The sequence below is a fragment of the Ambystoma mexicanum genome, chromosome 4p (genome assembly GCF_040938575.1).
Source record: "Ambystoma mexicanum isolate Mex_15411 chromosome 4p, UKY_AmexF1_1, whole genome shotgun sequence".
Lineage (NCBI taxonomy): Eukaryota > Metazoa > Chordata > Amphibia > Caudata > Ambystomatidae > Ambystoma > Ambystoma mexicanum.
In genome coordinates this window covers 422,552,978-422,576,948 of record NC_090927.1, presented here as the reverse complement: position 1 = coordinate 422,576,948, position 23,971 = coordinate 422,552,978, and positions in this window count along the sequence as shown.

The window sequence follows — 23,971 nt, the reverse complement described above, 5'->3', positions numbered from 1 at the left end:
TGACAGGGAATGTACAGTTGCATAGAGTGAACAGTAGTGAACTGCAACATGACAGAAGTTTGGATTACTGATGTTTGCACTTTTGCAGAGAGTAAAATGTACGCCCTGGCAATGTGGTCTGCTGACACACTGGCAAGTTGTCGGGAACAAATAACTTGAGATTGATAAGGAAATTCCTGAAGACTTCTTTGCTGATGGAAGTGTGTTACAAATGTGTTTGTTGAGGCTCTTTAATTCAGGGAATCAGAAGGAACAGATACATTGTCTAAACTGTCTGGCCGCAAAGATGTGGTTTAATCTACATAAGTTAGTTAAACTAAGCGTGAAGCACAATGAGGTAATTGCAGCTTTTCACACAGATTTGGCAGCTATGCATGAGGAAATGTTGCAATTAGAATAGAAATTGAAACAGGGTGAGTATTGCCTACAGGCCCAATATGATGCTGTAAGCAAACAATTGGCACTGGAAGAGAGACATTTGGCCTCATTACGAGCATGGAGGTAATGAAAAAAGGAAGATGGAATGGTATTACCGGCTTCAATAACAGCTCTGTGCCATTACGAGCTGACAACCCGGCAATACCGCCACTGCCCGTATCATGCTGCTTCATACCAGCAGGCGCTCGTATGCGCGCCCCTTCTTGGCGGAAATACCGGGATGCCGCTAACAGGAGGACATCACAAGTAACGCAGGCATGCACTTACCGGCATCCGAAGGCGGTAAATAGGACCTGCACAATGGCAGTGTATGGGAGGATAGGTCTATAGGACCCCTCCCCGACATGCCCCACCTCCGGGAGGTTCGTGGCTCGGCAGAGGCCCACCATGCACCTGTGCTCGGGTGGCAGGGTGGCTCCTGATCGACACACAGGGCCAATCGGCTTATACTGTAGCGTGCTATAAACGCCATTTTGAAAGCTTCGGGACTCCATTTTAGATAGAAACGACCAAAACCCTTATGAAACAGCCTGCCTGCGAAAGCTGCAGCTTGGCCCCCAGCTTGGCCCCCAGCTTGCTGCGCGCAGGAAGCCATGCACTCCCCCTGCGCCTCCACCCCATGGCAGATCCTCTGAAGGTTCGTTCTCACGAGCAACCAGACACGAACGAGTATCAGAACAAACACTGTATCATTTACCTTCTGCAGTACATCACTGTCCCTGAAGTGACCTGACTCATGGTTCAAGTCTGGAAAATAACAGGAATTATCCCAATTGAGCAGACCTCGACCTGGCATCTAACCCCTAACATTTAAAATATGTTGTGTCAATAACCTCCCTGTATGACCCCCTACCCATGTCCCCCAAATGAAGTATTAGCTGCACACCAAAGCCTAACGATTCACAGAGCTGTTGTGTATATTACACTGCAGGTGTTGGGAAAGGGATAAAAGCTTATAATACTGATTAAGCAAGAATGACCTCAGCCCGTTGTAAGACACCATGTGTCTTGAAGACTCAGTGAAATGACTTAATAGAGCCCACCTAGTGCTAACCAACGATTGCTGCTAATGTACAAAGGAAGGCAGAAAAAGCATTACTGAGAGTACTTGTGTGTCATACAATGGGACACGTTTCAGTGTCATGAACAAGAATGCAAATGCACAAACACATATGAACTTATTGCGTCTACGCTCCTGAGTACACAACCCAACCTGATGCTACCTCATGTGTCATCCAACTGTTACCTTATGTAATTACTAAAATCTATTCAACTAATGTTATGTGATGTACGTGACAATGCCAGACTCTCTTAGTCGCAAATGAAGCAGTACATGAATGTATAAGCAATAGAGGTGTGTAACCATCCTAGTATTATTTTATTAACTGTCCCTTCGTATGGTATACTGTGCAGCCCAGCCACTGAGAATCGTGCAGAACCACAAGGCCATCTCCCCCTCCTCCCGCCAAGGCCCGCCAGGGCTTGCTGGTGCACAGGCAGCACAGCCTCACCTCCCCTCATTCTGCTGGACCCGCTTCAAGTATTCACCTCCCCCATGTTCGAGGCCACCATGGTTGGCCAAATGTATTATTTACAACCTGGTCCTAAACCCCACCGCCTTCAGGGGCCAGAGGTGTACCCTCGCTGATCCAGTGGTACTCCAGCTCACCCCAAGTAAATGGGCCTTGGAGAATAGATATTTAACCCTGGACTAACATTTCATAAAGTATTCTTCACTACATCTAAACAGAACAAAATTGCAAGGCAGCTCACCTTGTGCCCTCAGACCAAACACCCAGGTTTATGACACTCGGTCAACAGGTCAAAAGTAACAGTGCACTGATGTATTGGTGAAGCTTCACATTGCATGTTGTTTCTCCGGTCTTCTATTATTTCTTAGAGTAACCTATTGTAGGATTTACAGGACAACTGGATGAGTGTTTGTGTGTGTGTGGCCACAAGGGTAGAATGTTAGTGCAGCCATCAATCAACGACACTGACCGCACCTGGCCTGGCAGCTCCACCCCGGCAAGCCCAGCTGACCCATCCACCCCACGTAGACAACACGCGGATGTCCACCAATCCTGGAGCGGCTCATCACTGCATCCCGTATCGCATAGTCGACGCCACCCAATCCCTGAGACTATGTGCCCCCTATAGCGTGTAGGATGTGTGATGTGATTTTGTAATAAATATGACAGTCTTTGCTATTGTCAGACAGAACGCTCTCAGAGCTTGCAGAGTTCTTTGCATGCCCTATTTGATTAGATAAAGAACCCTTTACATTCATCCGCACTTGCTCTTGGTCTCATTCCCTCCTGGGGTGTGTCCTTTATTGCCTCTCATTGCGGGGAGGGTACTGCCTTTTGGGGACGCTTGCTTTCAGTGGTTACCCCGAAGGCAGGATTGATTCTTTCATCGTCCCCTCTGGCACGAGAAATTCCAGGCGGGAGTGGAGACGCACGGTGCGCCCGCTCAAGAGAGCTGCCCGCCTACGGCAACTGGTACACTTAGACGTGCGCACGCAGAAGGCCAAAGGGTACAGGTCCCACTCCAAAAAAACCCTTTTAGTACCGCTCGCCGGAGCCGGGGGGGTGGCCATTGAGTGTGAGGCAGCACCGCCTGGATGGACCCAGTCCAAAGAATCTCGATTGAAGATGGGCACGTGAGTACTAAGTGCGATTGATTATAAAAGGTGAAGGGAAGGGAGCCAGAGTATACGAGGTCATTTAAGGGGTACTTTCAACTATAAGTGCTATTTATATTTACTTTTACTTTCTCTGCATATGGCCATTAGGACAAAAAGGGTGAAATAAGGGAAGATAAAGATGGGAACCTAGCTCTGCAAGGGGGTAGAAGGCGACGCCCCATAGTGCTATCTCCACTAGTGCTGGGAATAAGTGAATAGTGGAGAATAAAATAAAGGTGTCTGAGAATACGGAGACACAGTGTTTACATTTGAAACTGCTTTTCTTTTCTTTTTCATTTTTTGGGTACCTCAAAACTAGAGAAGGTGTCATAACGCATCAGGGTGAAGGGGCAAGTAGTGGGTAAAGGTCAGGAGGCCTTGGTGGGGAGATAAGTGAACGGCAATAAAAAGGGGAGAGGGGTAATTGTTATGTGTTACATGTCTGTTAAACATCAGTTCCATGTTGCACATGTTAAGCGCGTAATGTTTTAGAGAATTGTATTGCACAAGAAGTGATGTCAAATTAGAAATGTTAAACAGTTTGTTAATATGGTCATTGTGAGTGTGACCCGGTAAGATCTGAAAATAGTGATATTGTGAGAAAGCCTTTTTTGTACATGTTCAAGAACTGTCGAAGCTAAGGAATACATACACACTAACACATAAACAGACACAAAATAGTACAGAAGGGTGAGCACTGAGAGTACAATATGGGGGAGTACAAAAAATGTGCCTGGTTATGCAGAACACATAAAAAAGTATCATGACCACTGGGTAACAGAATTAAAAGGAGAAGGATTATCCAGGTATGGCCAGAAGGGGGATCATTTGATAAACGCATCTTGGATATGGTAGCCACGTGCATGTTCATAAAATACAAAGGAAAACAATTTCATAATAGAAGAGAGATATTACATTTTTGGATGCTGTTTGAAGAGGTGCTTCCAATCAAAAAGAAAGAGACAGTACCTGATCAGCCCACTACCACTGACACTCCCCTAACCACACATGAAAATGGAAGGGAGGATACAGCAAAAGAAAGATCGATAGAGGTAACACAATTGTACCCCCTCCTAAACAAACCAGTGCCCGCAGAAGAATATAGTGACCCCACATATGTGCCCATCGTGGCCCCCACAGCCACCCCACGACCAATTGCCCCGCAACCATATGAGAGCCCCCAACAGCGTGGACAGGTAAGCACCCCTGCAGTAGATATTGAAAAGTTAACAGAACACCTAGACTCCAGACTCTCAATGGCCAGAGATGAACTGATTAGAATAAGAGACATATGTGAACAGAGTGGAACTAGTGTTACAAGAACAGAGCAAACACCTTGGGCAAGGGCACTCGACAATTCATCTGAAGAGGGATGGAAGAAAGGGGAAATATTATTTAGAATTCAGGAAGAACCAACTTGAATAATAGAACTGGGGCCACATGAATTGGAAGACAACACAAGTGAGGAGGCAATGGCTATTGGGGGGACGGCAGGACTGTGGTGCGATGTCGAGGATGAAGAACAGAAAAGTGGAAGGTTAGGTGTGGCGGCAGGAGGAAGATCAGGTAGAGGAGACAAAACGCCCCTGAGAAGAACAATGGAAGAGGAGTGGACAGGAAGGTTAAGGAATAGAATGGTAAGAATGGCAACGTTAGGAAAGAAAGGATTGAAGATGAGTTGTGGCAAAACAACAAAGAGCAAACTACAACTACCATTGATACATAGGGGAGGTGGGAGGCCAAATTACATACCCTGGGCCCAGATGGACAAAGCCAATTTGTTAGAATCCTTGCCCCCGCTATCAGGTGGGGCAAGTAAGTGGATATATGCATTCGAGAAACATACCGCAGGAGTGCCATTGGCGATAGATGATGTTTAAAGTTTACTGGTGTCGGCAGAAGGTGATCAGGCAGATAGAGTGTGGGCAAAAGCTGGTTTCCCGGGAGTAACATTGGATTGTGATCGACATGATGGAGCATCTTTTACCACAGTGCGTGCAAGAGTATGGGATGCATTGAGGGAAAAATTCCCAGACACACCAGACTTACAGTCAGTAATGCAGTGCACAATGAATGATGGGGAGGATGCTATGGATTTCATTTTTCAGGTGCAGGAGATGTGGAGAGCCGAGACGGGTACGCCCTGGGACCAGTCAACATCCCTATTTTACTTTATAATAAAGAGAGGGCTCCCAAAAGAAGTACAGAAAGCACTCGACAAAATAGCAGGGATTGAGGGAAAAGGGTGGCCAGAAATACAAAGCATAATAGTGCACCACTGCAAAAGAATAAAGGAAAGGGAGAAAGAAATCGTCCAAAAAAGGTTGGCAGATGAGGCGAAGTTAGTACAAACAAAACTGGTGAAGGTCGCCGCAGCTGTAGCAGCACTCCCCCAAGACAGAGATGGGGAGGAGGAGGAGGGACTGGTAGCGATACAGGGGAGGATGGCAGCAAATTGGGCAGGCAACAGGCAGCCACAGTGGAATGGACAGGAGCAGTACGGAGGACCGCAGAGGATGAGGTGGGTACAGAGGTCACAGAGGGGGTGGTCAAGGATCATGGGGGAAATGGCGGGTATGGAGGGCAGGGTCCTAGAGGGGGAAAAGGGAACTGTTGGAATTGCGGTAGGTGGCAACATTTCTCACAGGAATCCAGAAGCAGACCAAATAATGTGTACCAAGATGATCAACCCTATGGTCATCCTCACCCGGGAAGCCCATATGGATTAACCATGGGAGGGGCAAAAGGGCAGTCAGAGCAAGGGTATGTAGAGCAACGAAGAGAACCACCTCACAATGTACAACAACATCCACAATGCCGCAAGCACATGCAATACACACAGAACAACCCTTTCGCCACAACAGCTAACAGCATGCCTGCACCATACAGTGGAGTGGCAGTGGTATCGGGTAATGTCTTTAGTCAAGGGGGAAACATGAGACATCCAGCATAGGCCATCCCACATGGAGCACTTGCGTGTCCTGTACTATCTACGACCTACAATGCAGCAGATGAAACCATTGATAGGGGTGCAGATAGGGACAAGCAGTTAATATTTATGGTGGACTCGGGAGCCGAAAAATCATGTTTAAGTGAAGGCCGCTATCTAATTGTAAATTGGAGACGCAGGGGTTCTCTGGAGCTGTTGTCAAAGTTCCTTACACAGAAGATTTAGATGTCACCGTGGCGGGTAAAACCGTGAGAGCACCCCTATTGTACTACAAACAGGCCCCGATTAACTTACTGGGAAGGGACCTCCTCAGTAAGCTTAATATGACTATCTCCTTCACGGAGAGAGGGATAGTTTGTTCAACTCCAGGGATCTGTCAAATGCATGTAATGCTGGTAGTGCATGCACGAGCAACAGCACCAGAAGTGCGCGGTATACCGGTAGATCCTGATGTATTCATTCAAGGGCTGAAAACATTGCCACGGGTGGTCCCAGAATTGAAAAAGCTAGACTGGCGAGTACCCGCAGAGTTCATCTTCCGACCAATAGCCCGCCCAAAGATTGTGCCCGGGACAGTGATGTCCCTAGATTTGCATGCAGTCCAGATCTCAGCTAAAAGAATAGCCATCATTGCAATGGACATACATGGCTGTGAGTGGCGCACGGTACTGTGCAGCAATGCCGACATTGCATTGCGAGATCTATCTGATGAAGATCTTTTTTCAGACTCAGAAAGTGACAGTGAGATAATAATGGAGATAGCCATACCATGTGATATCATGATACAAGAAAGTCAGGTGCCAGTACAACTGATGGCAGTGGTGGGAGCACCTCCTTCCTTCTTTGATGATGATATGAAATCAGTGCCCAGTAATTTGTGGACCACAGGCCCCCATGACGTGGAATTATTGCATGGAGTCACGCCAGTTAAAATAAAACTCAAACCGGGAGCCATTTTGCCAAGGGTAAAACAATACCCCCTGTTCCGAGAATCAGAGAAGGGATAAAAGAGGCAGTAAGTAAGGGGATCCTCATGACAGCAGTACTGACACAAAAAACATCCCTGGGGCACAAGCCTCTTGCCAACTACAGTGGCACTTTAGACGCAGTAATGCAAAGACATTTTGCTTGCGAGCAATCTCTCGCAGCCGCGGTGTTCGCCATTGAAAAAAGTGGAACACTGCCTATTCGCTATATTGGAAAGATCAAAAAGCACACTGACAACACAAAGAGCAACTGCTTATGAAATAATATTGTCCAGTGCAAACATCCACATAGTTAGATGTAAAACAGTAAATCCAGCAAGATTCATTACAGAACCATGCACATTAGAAGACATGCAGGAACACGACTGTACTACTTCCAAGGGTGAGGAAGGGGAAGGCCCGGTGGTAAGTGAAAACGCCCTAAACAAAGGAGAAATGTTCTTCATAGATGGGTCAGCATCAATAAACCCAGACACGGGGGAAATCAAGGGGGTGGCAGTTGTGAGATTAGAAGAAGGTGAGTACGAAGTGATAGTACAGCGTCACCTGCCATCCCATTACTCAGCCCAAGCAGCAGAACTCATAGCACTCATTGAAGCATTATGTGCAGCGAAAGGGTGCTCAGTAACGATCTACACAGACTCAGCTTATATGACCACTACAATACATGGCAGGTTGGCAAGGTGGGGACGGAGAGGGTTCCACCGAGCAGATGGGTCAACAGTACAACATGCAGAGCTCCTGAAAGAACTCATTGAAGCATTGAAAGAGCCCACCATGGCAGTGTCAGGCCCATACGTCCAATACAGATGTTATCTGTTTGGGAAACGCAGCAGCGGTCGCTGCAGCCAAGGAAGCCTCCTATTTAGTGAAAGAACGGACAGGTGAGTACCTGATGCACTAACTTGTAGAGAAATACCTCCCAGACGTTACAACACTATGCCCATGTCACAAATACTAGAGTTACAAGAAGGGGCAAGTAAGGAAGAAAAGGGGCTGTGGGAAAAGAGAGGATGTAGCCAATCAGCAACAGATCTTTTGTGGCTTCAGAATAACACCGGGAAGGTGGTTATGCCACTTAAACTCTTAGAGATAGCATTCAAACAACTACACTTCCCAGCCCACAATGCAAATCAGCATATTGCAGCAGAGATACAAGATGACTGTTTTGTGCCAGGCCTCCAAGAACATATATCAAAGCTGGCAATGGAATGCACAACATGTCAGATATACAATTCTGGTATGACCCTAAGGACACTGCGAGGAACAATACCCAAACCCGTAGGGCGCTTCAGAGAACTGCACATTGGTTATGCAAACACGGGAGAAAGGTGTAATGGTGCATGGTACATGATAGTGGTAGTTTGTCCATTCTCCAGGTGGGTTGAAGCAGGGCCATGTGCACAACCAGAAGCCAAATGCGCTGCAAAATTCTTAGTGAGGCAAGTATTCCCACGCTGGGGAATTTGCAACGTGATTCGCTCGGTTAATGGCACGCATTTTGTTAATGAACTTTTCAAAGAAGTAACAGCTCTATTAGGAATTAAGAATAAACTATGCTCGATTTATCATCCGCAAAGCAATGGCGTGGTTGAGAAGATCAACTGCCTTCTGAAGGGAAGGCTATCAAAACTGTGTTTCTCCCTTGAAAAGAACCGGGTGCATTGTCTGCCTCTGGCCTTGTTTGAACTGAGGAATCAGCTTAGCAAGGACCACCATTTGTCACCGCACGAGATCGAATTTAATGACTATCTGACAAAACTCACCAGAGCAGCCCGCATGATATCCAGACAGCTTGCACCACCATTTACACGAGAAGAAGGGAATGAAGCAGTAGAATTTGTCAAGGAAAACCCAAAAGGGCAGTTAATGCCAGGGGAGATGATCTATGTGAGGAGTTACGTACGTAGGTGGAATGCCCCAAGATTTCATGGCCCTTATGTGGTGATATTTTGCACACCGACTGCAGTAAAGGTGAAGGGCCTGAGATATTGAATACATTTGACAGACGTATGCAAAGCATATGACAGTGTGAGAGAGGAACAAGAAGAAGAAAAAATGACAGCAGAGGTCTCACAGTAAAAAGAAAAGCAAAAAACATCGATATTAGACATGGGTACAGAGTAAAAGAATGATAGCAAGAAACTGTACATTGATGAAAGTTGTTTCTGTGCCAAACGAAAAATAAAAATGAAAATGTAAATAAGGCTGAATTGCAATTATAAAATCTCTCTCCCTCTCTCTCTCTCCCTCTCTCTCTCGCCCCTCCCCTCCTATTATTTCTCTTTTATTGTATAGTAAAATAATGATTTTAACTGTTTGAGTATGCTTAATTAACTTTTATGTTTTAACATATAGGCGTAACCATGGCAACGAACGGGCAGCCCGCAATGAATAATATTAGGGCACTTAGAAATTTGAATAATGCATTTCACTTACGCAGATATTCGTATGAATGTGGCCTGTTTGTATGCGCTGTTTTATTTTTTACCATGATTTTTGGTCTTGTCACCTATTGGTTTGTTTCATTCATCTCTATCGGGATGAATGAGGGGGGAAGAAATGGAACTAACATGGGAATGGAACCAGGGTGGTTAAGGAAGGGGACTATTTAATATGGGATGGATTCCAGCTGGTATGGGGCTATGGTACAGTCCCTAACCACGCACAGCCCGTAAATGATATAAGTCCAGCACCGCCCTCAAATGTCTCGGAATATAATGTTTATGGTTTAAATGATCACAACCCTTCTGTCATATCATGGTTGTATGACACTACTGCCACAATGCCCTCACCATAAGTTACCCCAACCATAGAAACTAGACCACCTGCAGGCAGGAAGGTAGAGAACGAAGAAATGACAGAGAGGTTTTTGGCAATATATGATGAATGGGAAAAGGGGGGCACAGGGAAAGTGGGAACGATGTCACAAGTGGCACGAGAAGCAAAAGGTTACCTCAAAAGCAGTAGGAGAAGGATGGAGGCGGGAAGGAGAAAATATGACGAATATTCTGGCCTGGGCTTAAATACAATAGAGGACCCTAAACAACCACATCAATCAAATAAATGGTACGCTTACACTGCAAAACAGACAACCAACGAAAGTTGTTATGTCTGTTCCCTGATTCCCCATGCCTCAGGTACATCTAAGGTTCTGCTGCCTGAAGAATTGCCTCTTGCAGATGCCCAATGTCTCCTTCATCTCACTGTGCAGAATTAAGAACACCTTTCAGGCTCAAGAAGTATCTTTTGAAATGCTGCAAAATGAGAAAACCTGTTACTCAAGAGCCAAAGGAGTAATATGTTTGAAATAACCTTTTTTTAGTCATTAAAGGGACATTGGTTTTGGACAATAAATGGAAAGACGAGGTAATATCATGCAAAGCTGAAGCACTGCGAGGATTGACGTCAGAAAAACTACAGTGGATCGAGAAAACCTGCATGCCAGTTTCGAAGGAGCACATCACGAAACTAACCTGGGTGACTGCCATAGAAAAACCATTCAAACTGCAGAAAGAAGTATCATACAATCTGTGTTTCCATGGCAACGGGAAAAACATCATGGGTGTAAATAAGAACTGTAACCGGACACTCAGTATCCCAGACATGAAGAAAGGAACAGCAGCACTCATGGACACTTACTGGGTCTGCGGCAAACTGGCGTACTTGCACCTCCCACAATCCTGGAGGGGCACATGCTCCTTGGCAACATTGCATTCAGCCTTGATGGTGATTCTGGAGAGCCATATTAAAAGAAAAGGAGTGCCAGGTGCCCATTGTGAACAAAACACAACAGAGGAACCACAATTGTATGTCCTGTCCCCAGGAAATATGCAAGATGTGTTATCGAGGCGGCGAAGATCATCCAACTACATATCCAAAGCCTCTTCAGAACTATTGGCGCAGATTCCAGGCAAATACCGACTGTTCAATTCTGCAGAAACATTCTTCGCCTCCCTCGTCCCAAGCATTCAGGCGCGAACAAACACAAAATGGCTCCAAATCATGCGCTGGGAGCTGATCCAGCTGGCCAATGACACTGAAGAAGGGTTTAACGTGATCAAGGTGGAGCTAAGGGCCCTGCGGCTAATGACCATGCAGAAGAGGTATGTCCTAGACCTGTTAACGGCGGTGGACAGCTGTGTTTGCCGAAAAATCGGGAGTGCCTGTTGCACATTCGTACCTTCTGAAGACGCAGATAATGGTACACTGTCACATGTTATCGCAGCAGTGCACAACCTGGGGGAACGCATGTAAAACGAAGGAGAAGCAGATGCCAGCACCTGGTTCGCCAACCTTTTCTCTTGGGTAATATCATGGCTTGGACTAACAGTCAAAATGCTGATGCCGATCGTGGTATTTTTGCTCCTGATTTTTTGCGTGTGCCAGTAGGGTCTTCGATGTTGCGCAAATGCAGTGCCAAATGGTGCAATGATGATGGTGACAATGGGCAACACTAGAGGAGCAGCACAGATCATGCAAGAAGCACAAGTACAAACAGGTGAGTACCCAGAGCCCCAGTATAGAAAGGTGCCATTATATTATGATGGGGATATAGTGGATAGGCTATATCACACCACAATAAAGGAGCCCCAAGAATGTGAGTGGTATACAGAGGTATGGATGGACTTAGAAGGGGATGGGGGATGTATATATATGACCTGCACACCAGATGAATATGCTAGGAGGGGGAGAGCCTTCGGGGGTGTGTGGAGCCTGGATGCCAATAAAAGGCACACCAGCATGGGATGAGGCTGTTGCAAATGAGAAAGAGTGCCAGAGATTGGGTGAGTTACAGTATTCGTTACTTAAGTAACGAAAGGGGGGAAATGTATGGGAGGATAGGTCTATAGGACCCTCTCCCCGACATGCCCCACCTCTGGGAGGTTCGTGGCTCGGCAGAGGCCCCCCGATGCACCTGTGCTCGGGTGGCAGGGTGGCTGCTGATCGACACACAGGGCCAATTGGCATATACTGTAGTGTGCTATAAACGCCATTTTGAAAGCTTCTGGACTCCATTTTAGATAGAAATGACCAAAACCCTAATGAAACAGCCTGCCTGAGAAAGCTGCAGCTTGGCCCCCGCTCGCTGCGCGCAGGTAGCCATGCACTCCCCCTGCGCCTCCACCCCATGGCAGATCCACTGAAGGCTCGTTCTCATGAGCAACCAGACACGAACGAGTATCAGAACAAACACTGTATCATTTACCTTCTGCAGTACATCACAGTCCCCGAAGTGACCTGACTCATGGTTCAAGTCTGGAAAATAACAGGAATTATCCCAATTGAACAGACCTCGACCTGGCATCTAACCCCTAACATTTAAAATATGTGGTGTCAATAACCTCCATGTATGACCCCCTGCCCATGTCCCCCAAATGAAGTATTAACTGCATACCAAAGCCTAACGATTCACAGAGCTGTTGTGTATATAACACTGCAGGTGTTGGGAAAGGGATAAAAGCTTATAATACTGATTAAGCAAGAATGACCTCAGCCCGTTGTAAAACACCATGTGTCTTGAAGACTCAGTGAAAGGACTTAATAGAGCCCACCTAGTGCTAACTAAGGATTGCTGCTAATGTACAAAGGAAGGCGGGAAAAGCATTACTGAGAGTACTTGTGTGTCATACAATGGGACACGTTTCAGTGTCATGAACAAGAATGCAAATGCACAAACACATATGAACTTATTGCTTCTACGCTCCTGAGTACACAACCCAACCTGATGTTACCTCATGTGTTATCCAACTGTTACCTTATGTAATTACAAAAATGTATTCAACTAATGTTATGTGCTGTATGTGACAATGTCAGACTCTCTTAGTCACACATGACGCAGTACATGAATGTATAAGCAATAGAAATGTGTAACCATCCTAGTATTACTAATTTTATTTACTGTCCCCTCGTATGGTATACTGTGCAGCACAGGCACTGAGAATCATGCAGAGCCACAAGGCCATCTCCCCCTCCTCCTGCCAAGGCCCACCAGGGCTTGCTGGTGCGCAGGCAGCACAGCCTCACCTCCCCTCATTCTGCTGGACCCGCTTCAAGTATTCACCTCCCCCATGTCCAAGGCCACCAGGGTCGGCCAAATGAATTATTTACAACCTGGTCCTCAACCCCACCGCCTTCAGGGGCAGAGGTGTACCCTCACTGATCCAGTGGTACTCCAGCTCACCCCAAGTTAATGGGCCTTGGAGAAAAGATATTCAACCTTGGACTAACATATCATAAAGTAATTCTTCACTACATCTAAACAGAACAAAATTATAAGGCAGCTCACCTTGTGCCCTCAGACCAAACACCCAGGTTTATGACACCCGGTCAACAGGTCAAAAGTAACAGTGCACTGATGTATTGGTGAAGCTTCACATTGCATGTTGTTTCTCCGGTCTCCTATTATTTCTTAGAGTAACCTATTGTAGGATTTAAAGGACAACTGGAATCATCTAAAGGAGGAGTGTTTGTGTGTTTGTGGCCACAAGGGCAGAATGTTAGTGCAGCCATCAATCAATGACACTGACCACGCCTGGCCTGGCAGCTCCACCCAGCGGACCCATCCACCCCACGTTGACAACACGCGGATGTCCACCAATCCTGGAGCGGCTCATCACTGCACCACCTATAGTATAGTCGATGCCACCCAAACCCTGAGACCATTTGCCCCCTATAGCGTGTAGGATATGTGACGTGATTTTGTAATAAATATGACTGTCTTTGCTATTGTCAGACAGAGCGCTCTTGGAGCTTACAGAGTTCTTTACATGCCCTATTTGATTAGATAAAGAACCCTTTACATTCACCCGCACTTGGTCTTGGTCTCATTCCCGCCTGGGGTGTGTCCTTTATTGCCTCTCATTGCGGGGAGTGTACTGCCTTTTGGGGACGCTTGCTTTCAGCAGCAATACAGGCATCGTGGACCACCCACAAATAGCAACCTGCAGTGTATCCAACTGCCACAGGTGCACACAATCACCACAGATGGAGTTAATGGAGCCTGTCCCAGTACACCCCTTCCCACACCAAAATGATCCCACTAGCTGTTGCAATCATGGGGCTGGAGGACATGTGTCTACTGCTACACCAACAACAACAACAATAACAACTACAACAACAGGCAGCACAGAGGAGACGCAGGAGGAGAAGGAGGGTGAGACAGGCCCAGCAAGTCCCACCAGTGCAGCCAGTGGTACCAGGTAGGAAGCCACCAATCCCTCGCATCAGAGCCAGTCCATTCAATCTAACCCCTGAGCAGATCCACACCCTGTACCGGTTGGACAGGGACACCATCACCAACATAGTGGACATGATACATGATGACATTGTCAGCCTGATAGAAATCCGCACTGCCATCCCCCCTCTAATGAAGGTAGTGACTGTGCTGCACTTCCTGGCCACAGGCACCTACCAGCACACAGTGAGGCAGCTGCATGGCATATCACAACCTCTCTTTTCATGCATGTTGACCCAAGTGCTGGATGCCCTCCTGAAGCATGCAAGCACCAACATATCCCTACCACGGACTGCCCAGGAGCTTGCCGACACTAAAGTAGGCTTCCACGCACTGGCAGGCATGCCTAATTGCATTGGTGCCCTCGACTGCACCCACATAGAATTGGTGGTCCATCATGCCATAGAGGTGATGTACCGCAATCGCAAGCAATAGCACTCCATCAATGTGCAGATGGTATGTGACTCCAGCAAGATCATCACACATTGTTGTGCCTGATATCCTGGATCCACACATGATGCCATGGTGTTGCGGAACTTCACGCTACCGCGCTACATGAAGCGACATGCTGGACGACGTGCCTGGCTGCTTGATAACTTGCCTGACAGGCCTATGTCAGTGCAGTGGGGGGGTGAGTCGGGTGGGGACACATACTCCACCTGGGTGAGATTCGGAGGGTGGGGACGCATACTCCACCTGGGTGAGAGTGGGGGGGTGCATACTCTACTTGGGTGAGATTGGGTGGTGAGTGGACAATGCACAGACAGCGAAACACTGTAGCCCTGAACATCCCAAACTGAACATGACACATCAATGCCACAAGACCAATGCAGCACAGCAATGACAATATGCCAGACGTACAAGCAGGCCACCATAGGAATGTCAAGCGATGGATGTCAGAACATGATCACACCCGTGGCAATGCCGTTATTGGGAATACATACAGAGTACCACACATCACCAACATGGGTGTTTAAATAATGTTCTGCATCCACAGCACATCTGCATCAGCATGCAAGTGAACGCCCTGCATATGCTGCACAATGCAATGCACACCAGCAGAACATAATACCGTACACATTGTGTGAAATGAACCTGCGTGCATGCATCCAGCGACATGTGCATGTCATCACCGAATAGCTGCAGCCATGGTAGTGATCACTAATGCAACAGATCTGATATCGACTAACACATACCTCATTGTGCCCCCATGCAGGTGATGGTGGCTATCCCTTGAAGCCGTGGCTACTTACCCCTGTACGGAACCCGCAGAACAGGCACAAAGAGGAGTACAATCGGGTTCATACCCGTACCCGTGTTATGATCAAGCAGACCATTGGCCTGTTGAAGGCACGGTTCCGCTGTCTCAGCAGGTCTGGTGGAGCACTCCTTTACGGGCCTGAGAAGGTGGCAAAGATCACCATGGTCTGTGCCATGCTGCACAACATGTGCATCCAGAGAAATGTACCAATGCCACCTGACATTGACCTGCATGCATCGAGTGAGGATGATGATGATGATGATGGAGGAAGAGCAGCACCCCTGCCAGTTTGTGATGCACAGGATGGCCGTGCTGTGCACCAATCACTGATTGGCGATTTCTTCTGAACCACAGGGATGCTGATGAGTCTGTGTTAGTACTACACTGGATACTGGGATTGTGTGGTTATGGACACAGGGTGTATGGGGAATTGGGCACTGTACGCTGTCAAGAATTGAATAAACACACACAAAATGAACAATGTCCAGTCATGAAATGATTTTGACCACAACGGGTGTATTGGAATATTAACAATATAGTGCTAGAACCCTCCACCTCACACACACCCTCCCCCAAGCCCCAACACCCCTAACACCATATACCACCCCAAACACCCCATATCCCCCCAACACCCCAAACACCCTCAACACCACCCCCCTCACCCATTGTCAGCCCACACACGATGTTCCATTCAAGATTTTTGCAAGGTGACACTTGGCACATGCAGGGTGGTTCTACTACTTCCGGCCTCTCTTCGGGTCTGGGGGTGGCATGTCCGTTTGGCGTGCGCTGTGCCTGACCATGCGCACAGGACTTGAGGGAGTTGAGCTGGCAGGTGTGGTGGATGTGGTGGAGGTGGATGGGTGTGCCACTACCGGCGCTGTTTGTTGCTGCTGCATATTCGCCAAGATCCTGCCAAGGACCTCTGTGACTGCAGCTAAGCTGTCCCTGATCACTATGGTGTTGGCATTCATGGCAGTGATGGAAGCCGCATTAGCCTCCCGAATCTTGCAGCGGGTCTGTTCACCCTCTGCCACATACTGGCGGACCAGCTCAATCGAACAGTCCTGCCGGGCCTCAACCCTCGTGAGGTGGGCCTCCATGTCTGTGGGGGCTGTGGAGGTGGAAGGTGCAGGGGCAGCATGGCCCAATGCTGGACTGCCCTCTGATGTTGTGGACAGATGTGGACTGGCCAGTATGTGGCCTGTTCTAGCATGGGACATACTGGTGTGCCCTGTGTGGAGTGCAGGGGGGTTGGCTGGGGAATGAGTGTATGCAGACATACAACATGGATATTGTTGTCCATGTCAGAGAATTCCTCTGTGTGGTCCTCCACGTCGCTGAGGGGGGCAATGGCTGCTATCTTCCCTATGGAACTTGTGGTAGCTGACCGGGTTCCATCACCCTCTGCCTCTGCAGGTGTAGTCGAATCCATTGTGGCTGTATCGCCGCCTGGTGTTGTCTCCTCCTCAGCTGCCCTGACCTGCACTGCTGGCCTTTGTTGCACTCTGGGCGTTGTTGTTTCCCTGGAGGTGGAAGGTCCACTGGCTTCCTGTCTGGCCCTGGTACCCTTAGTGGATGTAGTGGCCTTTGGGGCGGACTCCTGGCCATCACTTTCTGCTTCTGTGCCTGTGGGGTACAAGAGATGCAGGTCATCAGTGAGGTGGTACGTGCTAGATGCATGATTTGTTGCCGTTCAGTGTTTCACATTTCATACATTGCTTTCTTGTAGGTGTGACGCTCAGGGTACTTGCAATGTGGGGGTGCCATTTGGCATATGCCGTGCACTCTCATTTCCGTACTGTTGTGTTGTAGGTGGCATACCGTTGTATTGCGGTTTGCGTGATATGTGTCATGTGATTGATCCCTGTGTGTTGAGTGTCTGTTGGTAATGGTATTGGCACGCAGCATGCATTTCATTGTGCCAGGGTTTGGGCCACCATCTGGACATGGATGTGTATATGTGTGTATATGTGTGTATGATGGCCCATGCATTGGCTTGGTTCACTTTCACATCTGTTGTGCTGCATCATGCATTAGTTTACTAGGGTTTACGGGGTCACTCACCTCCATCTCCCGATGTTGCCGCACCCGTCTCCATTTTCCCACAGCCCTCTATAGACTCCATATTTATCATGGTGCTGCAGGTCTCCTCCCATCGCATCATATTGGTGGGTGAGTGGTCCCGCCGCCTGTGGCCATTGCCTCCCTGCGCTTTGATGCTAGTATGATCGTCCCATCTCTTTTTGCAATCTTTCATTGTGCAGGGGTGGTGCCAACCGCTGTCACCTTCCATGCCACCTCCTCCCATATTTGTTTTTTTTCAAAATTGGGCTTCGTATTTCAAGATATGCGCAAACACCTCATCAGCATGGACTGCCAGCATATCCGCAAGCATGTTGAGCTCCTCGTCAGAGAAGCGCTTCTTGCGCAAGCGGGGGGTGGACTTCCGAGTTGTCTTTGACATGATGGGATGATTGGGCCTGCTCTCCACTCTGTAGCACTGCTGTGTTGAGAGGATTGCAATGGATTGTGTTTTTTAAGATGGCCGCTGGCGCATTTCCCATTCCGGCGCGATGACGTTACTTCCGGGTCTGGTATTACGAGCCCGGTATTTGCATGATGGTATTGCCGGGTCTGTTATTAAGGGGTTGCTCCTGGGCGGAGGCGGTATCGGCGGGTCCTGTGATGGCCCTATTGGCGGCTTGGGGGGCCTTTAGCTGCATTTCGGTGCAGCCATTACCGGCATGGGGGTTTGTGCATGCTCGCGCACTCATAATCAGCCGCTATTAGCAGCATCAAGGGTGCACAGACACACTAATTTCACCATGCTGGTACTGACTGCGTTTTTAGCGCGATTCTCATAATGAGGCCCATTGCTTGGAAAGTGAGAGGGAAATTGGACATTTAAACATTGTCTTGGAGTGCATTCGAAAAGATAAAGACATTGCACTATCAGAGGTACAAACACTCAGAAACAGTGACTCTCAGTCACCTAAACAATTATAGGCAATGGAAGATGAGATAACCAGATTTATGGATGAAAATGAGAAAAGGATGGAAACAGTTGATCATTTTAAGATGCAAATTGCAGATTTGAATGAGGAAAAAGTTAAACTCAGGAAAGACAATTCTGCAATTTACAGTGAAACACTGTGGGCCTCATTACACGGAAGGCGGTGAGCCATGGCGCTATTAGCGCCATGGCTCATGCCGGTAAAATACCGGCACCGCCTTGGCGGAAAGGGGATTTACCGCCCCATTCCAAGGTTGGAGGGGCGGTAAATCCCCCTTCCGCCATTGCCCTTCCCCATTCCCATTTCTGCCCCATAGGGCTCTATGGGAATGGGGAAGGCGCTAATTACGGCACCGCAATTTTGCGATGCCGTAATTAGCTTCGAGGTCCCTTAGCGGGTTGGTTTTTAACGCCTGCAAAAAGCAGGCGTTAAAGCACCAACCCGCTAAGGGACCTCGTAGTAAGGCGGTAATGGTTAACGGTCACCGTTACCATTAACGGTGGCCGTTAACCATTACCGCCTTCCGTGTAATGAGGCCCTGTGTCTCCAGGCACACTGTGGGGAAATAAGATGGCAAAATCTGGGTGTGCAAGGTATTAGGAGTACAAAGCTGTTCCTGTCCTGTGGACAGCAGTGCGTTTCTCTCACTGAGGCTGAGAAATGTGCTAGCTGCTGTTCACTTGGAAAGAGCTGGCTGCTCTCCAGTGCTCAAAGCTGACTCTGCTTACAAAGAGCAATGCATCGCACACTAAAAATAATAAAGTCTATCAAGACTTTAAATCAAAGTATTCAAAAGGATTCAGGCATATCCACAGAAGAACATACCGAGAATGTAACTGAAATATTTCAGACTCTTGAAATCCCCAAGACCCAATATAGTAGGTTCCTCCAAATCAATATGGACCGCACTTCTGCTAGCTTCATTCTAGGTTTAAATGAGCAGAATAATGTATCATATGAGGACTTTGAAAGACAGATAAGGAAAGACTTCTTTCCATATCATTCTATCTGAGATGCAAAGAAGACGAGTACAGCATGACTCAATCAGATGAATAGCTGTGTTGGTTCTTGCAAAATTTGATAAAAGCCAGTCTCACATTTTGATGTGGCATGTGACATTAATTCAACATAGTTCAAGACCTTGTTTTTTTACAGACTGTATTGGGACATTATTTCACAGCTGGATCGTTAATTTAATAGGGACAAAACCTTAGAATGGATCACTGAACAAGCCACTAAAATCTATGAAATAAACTTTCATGAGAAGGCAGAGGTTAGGAATAAGGAACCCAAAAAAAACACTAAATAATCTACTCCAGCAATTCTAGAGGTCAAATCTGAGAAGATGTCATTGTAGATAGCCCAAATTTAAATAAGGAATGACATACCACATAATCAGAGGGGCGTGGCCATGCAAGGGAAGGCAGGGGAAGACAGCATCACCACAAACACATGTGTTCCAATCCATAGATCCCAGTGACAGAGGCTCATACATTAGTCCATGGTTTCTTTGTAAGTCACCAAAGGTGGGATTTTGCTATGATATTCTGGGTCCAAGCAACACCCAGAATCAGATTTATAACAGGCCATATCAGGCATTGTGGGCCCAGAGTAGATTTGACCCTGCCACAATGGTATATGGATTTCAGGCAAGACCAAGGTACGTAAGTAGGTTGACTGAAAATGGTAATCAACAAAGGGAACAATTTCAGCCATATGAGAGACAGAATGTGAACTATGTACTTCACCATTATGTTCAGTCCTCTAGACAGGTTTACCATGGTCAGAGGACAGTCACCCCATGCTCCCCAACCCCGGTCTCCCAGCTAGTCAGGAGACACACAAACAGGAACCAGTCACCTGAAAGGTGCCAAAACAGGTCTTATAGGGGTGAATTCAACCAGTACTGGCCTAGAGCACAAAAGGATGACTTTAGGGATATGGACAGATTTTATTGCTTGGAAGCACAGGTTAAGATGTTGTCTGAACAGATATGATTATTTTGTGGAGCGCAGAAGCAGCAGCTGAGTGAAAGTGCAGAATATCACAAGAGTGCTTTTGTACAGAGTGAAAACAAATGACTACTTTGCCAAGCTCTATAAAATGAAAGCACAAATGACAATGATATACCAATGAACAAACTGAATTGCTTAGTAATGTAAAACCAAGAAAACAGATGAACTGTGATGACATAGGGAATGAAAACACACACAAGGAAGGTATATGGTTTAATTTAGAATTTAATTAAACCATTCACATCCGTGTAAATAAAAGAGAACAACACAGAAAGAGACAGGAACAACCCAAAGAACAAGTAATCAAAAGATAGTTTAAGAAGGATATGGATGTGAAACAAATTAAGTAATAGGTGATGATATAAAAGCAAGTGAAGAGATTTCATTGCCTGACAGTTCTAATAGTGATCATGTCCCCACAGAAATGAAATTATTGTTTATATGTTTCATGATGCAGAAATAATAGGTACGGTAAAACAACTATATGAGTATCACACACCAGAAACTGATGTTCTGCCACATGACAATTATGAAAACACAGAACAACTGGGTTCCAGACTGGAGGTAAGTGAAAAAGATCCAGGCAATGGGGAGAAAGCAACAGAGGAATGGGGGATGAATAATGGTGGTACTGAGACAGAAGGGCAGTCAGTTGCAACACTGCAAATAATTTCTCAGAATAGAAAAATAAATAAAGAAATTGAAAAAGAGATGGGAAAAACAGGGGTAACATGTTGTTTAATATGCCCCTTTGCTTTCCAAGAAGCCAGGCAGGCCTGAATAAAATAAGCCATGAGATGAGCAAAAATGTGCACATTCTTTGCATACTTGAGGAATGCAATGGCGGGTATTAGCCCCCTATTACTGCTGAAGAGAGGTGCAATACATTTGCAATGATTTACACCGGTGCGCAGGCAGCCGTGATGTCAAGGAAACAAATGCAAATCATAAATGAAGGGAGATACCCACAAGACATAATAAAGTTGAGGCAGAGTGAAGGCCCTGTGCATAATTTCAATGGGGAAGAAATACCAGTGGAGGTTGTCACTCAAGTTGACATCAAGATAGGGAAGCATAGAATGAGATGGGAGGTGGTGGTCACACCCACTGAAGAGATACCATTCATTATAGGAACACATTTCCTTGAGAAACTGTCACCCTCATTGATGGGGTAAATGGGGTGTTGTGGTCTTTGGCTGAGAAACACCTAAAACCTAAACAAGTAATGAGCCAGAGTAGCACTACAAAAGAATGAAACACCATTGCTAGAACAGAGAGTGCAATGTGAGTATATCTTCAGAATGGTTGTGTACCTAGTGTTACTGTCATTCTCATATGCAAGAGTGAAATGCAAGGAGAAAGCAATCATTGGAGATGTACTTGGACCCCAAAAAAACTGGCAAACACAGATAGATGAAAACAAATTACGTTTTTATCTAAATGAGGAAAACTGTAAACCAAACATTGCTGCACAGTCAGGTCCGGAAAAATTATTTCAACAATTCCAGAAATACACATGAAAGGTCAGGCCTGGATTCCTGTGCATGTGACTGGGCATCCAGAAATGAATGAAGCAATCTTGGCCCTAGAGTAGGTAAAGAGTTTCATTCATGTAAATATGTTTAATTAAATGCTTGACAGGGAAGATATATCAAGTTAAATCTTTGGTCTGGATGCTCTGATTTGGGGCAAAGAATTGTGGTAAGATGCATGTTTAGAATCAAAATTGGTTCCACAGAATTCATCACAATGTATGGATTGTGAGTGAGACCAAAAATACATTCTGTTTGTGTATGTTTTTAGAGATTTTTAATCACAAGGTTTGGTCTAGGCTGGGGAGCATATGCCAACAAAGAAAAAGTTGTCCCCTTTCCCAGTTTATACATTCTATGTGGCCCTCCTTCGATTGATGGGGGCATAAAACTTGTTCCTGCCTTGTCTTTGTCTAAGTTGTCAATGGATGTTAGACAAGGGGACTTCTGAGGAGCTCTTCACATTTCTCTGTATTGGTCGTGGTCTATATCTGTTTCTGTAGTTTGTACAATTGGCTGGGGGAGCAGCACTTGATTTGAGAACAAAATTCAAGCTTATCATTGTGCCCAAATAATACCATATGCAATTGAACATCAGGTAAAGAAGGATGGCACTATTCCTGCTTTCACCAGCAAGTTGCTATAGCATTAAAAAACAGAAATGGACAACAGATACAAGGGCCCAATGCATGTGTGTGCCTCAATAAATCCATGAGACATCAGGGGCTAGAATGTGAATATACACCATTAGTAGAGATTGGGGATGGCCCAATTCGAATATTGGTGAATAACAAGGAGTGGCAAGACATTCATTTTGAAGAAGGTACAACATTAGGGATGGCAGTGCAGGAATCCCACTACACTGCTGATCTAAATAACTCTGCAATCGTAAACATCCCTGAAAGCTATGTCCCTTGCCTGAGTCCTTAGATTCTAAACCAAAGTGGATTTTCAGAATTCAGTCTGTTTACTCTTATGAATCAAAAGATGTGATTTGTTGTCATCAGGATATTTGCATCCTATTTAAGGTGGATGGATATGAAAAAAGAAAAACAGCAAAACAAAATAGAGCACATTGAAATAGAAGATGATGCACCAAGGTAATTGAGGGTGGCATCTCCCTAAAGAGACACTGCAACATAGCTAGAGGATAGCGGAGCGCCGCCTTCCCCCCTTAGAGGATTTTCAAGAATTGTCTCAAATGGAAGAGGAACACATTCAAGCAGCAGATGCTTGCACAAGTGAAGAGGAAAGGGCACAGTTGAGAAAAATATTCATGGAGTTCAAAGAGTTATTGAGGTATTTGCCAAAGACGCCCATGATTGCGGGCTTACTGATCTGCATGTCGGTACACTACCAGAAGGGTATGATAGGGAGCCTGTGTTTGTGTAACAATATAGGCTATATTTGGCCTGTCTGGAAACCCTGGTAGAAATAATCAAACATTTGGAATCCAGAGGTATTTTTAGACCTATCCACATTACGTCAAATACTCCCATATTAGGTGTGCTAAAGCCCAACGGCCAATGGCACTTGTGTACAGACTTGAGAGCATTACACACAAGGGTATCTGTGTCAAGCGGGTCATATCTGTTTATTGATCAAGGCCTTTCACAAGTTCAAGGGTCAAAGTTATTTACCAATTTGGACCTTACAGCAGGGTATTGGTGGGTGCCACTAGCTGAAGATATTCAAAATATATTTGCCTTCTCATTTAACCAATTACAGTAGGCATTGAATCAGAACTCTTTTGGGTATTTCAATAGTGGGAGTGAGCTTGGGATATTTCTGAGCAAAGCACTCCCAAATGCAGCCTTTAGAGAAACTGTGATCTATCCGGATGATG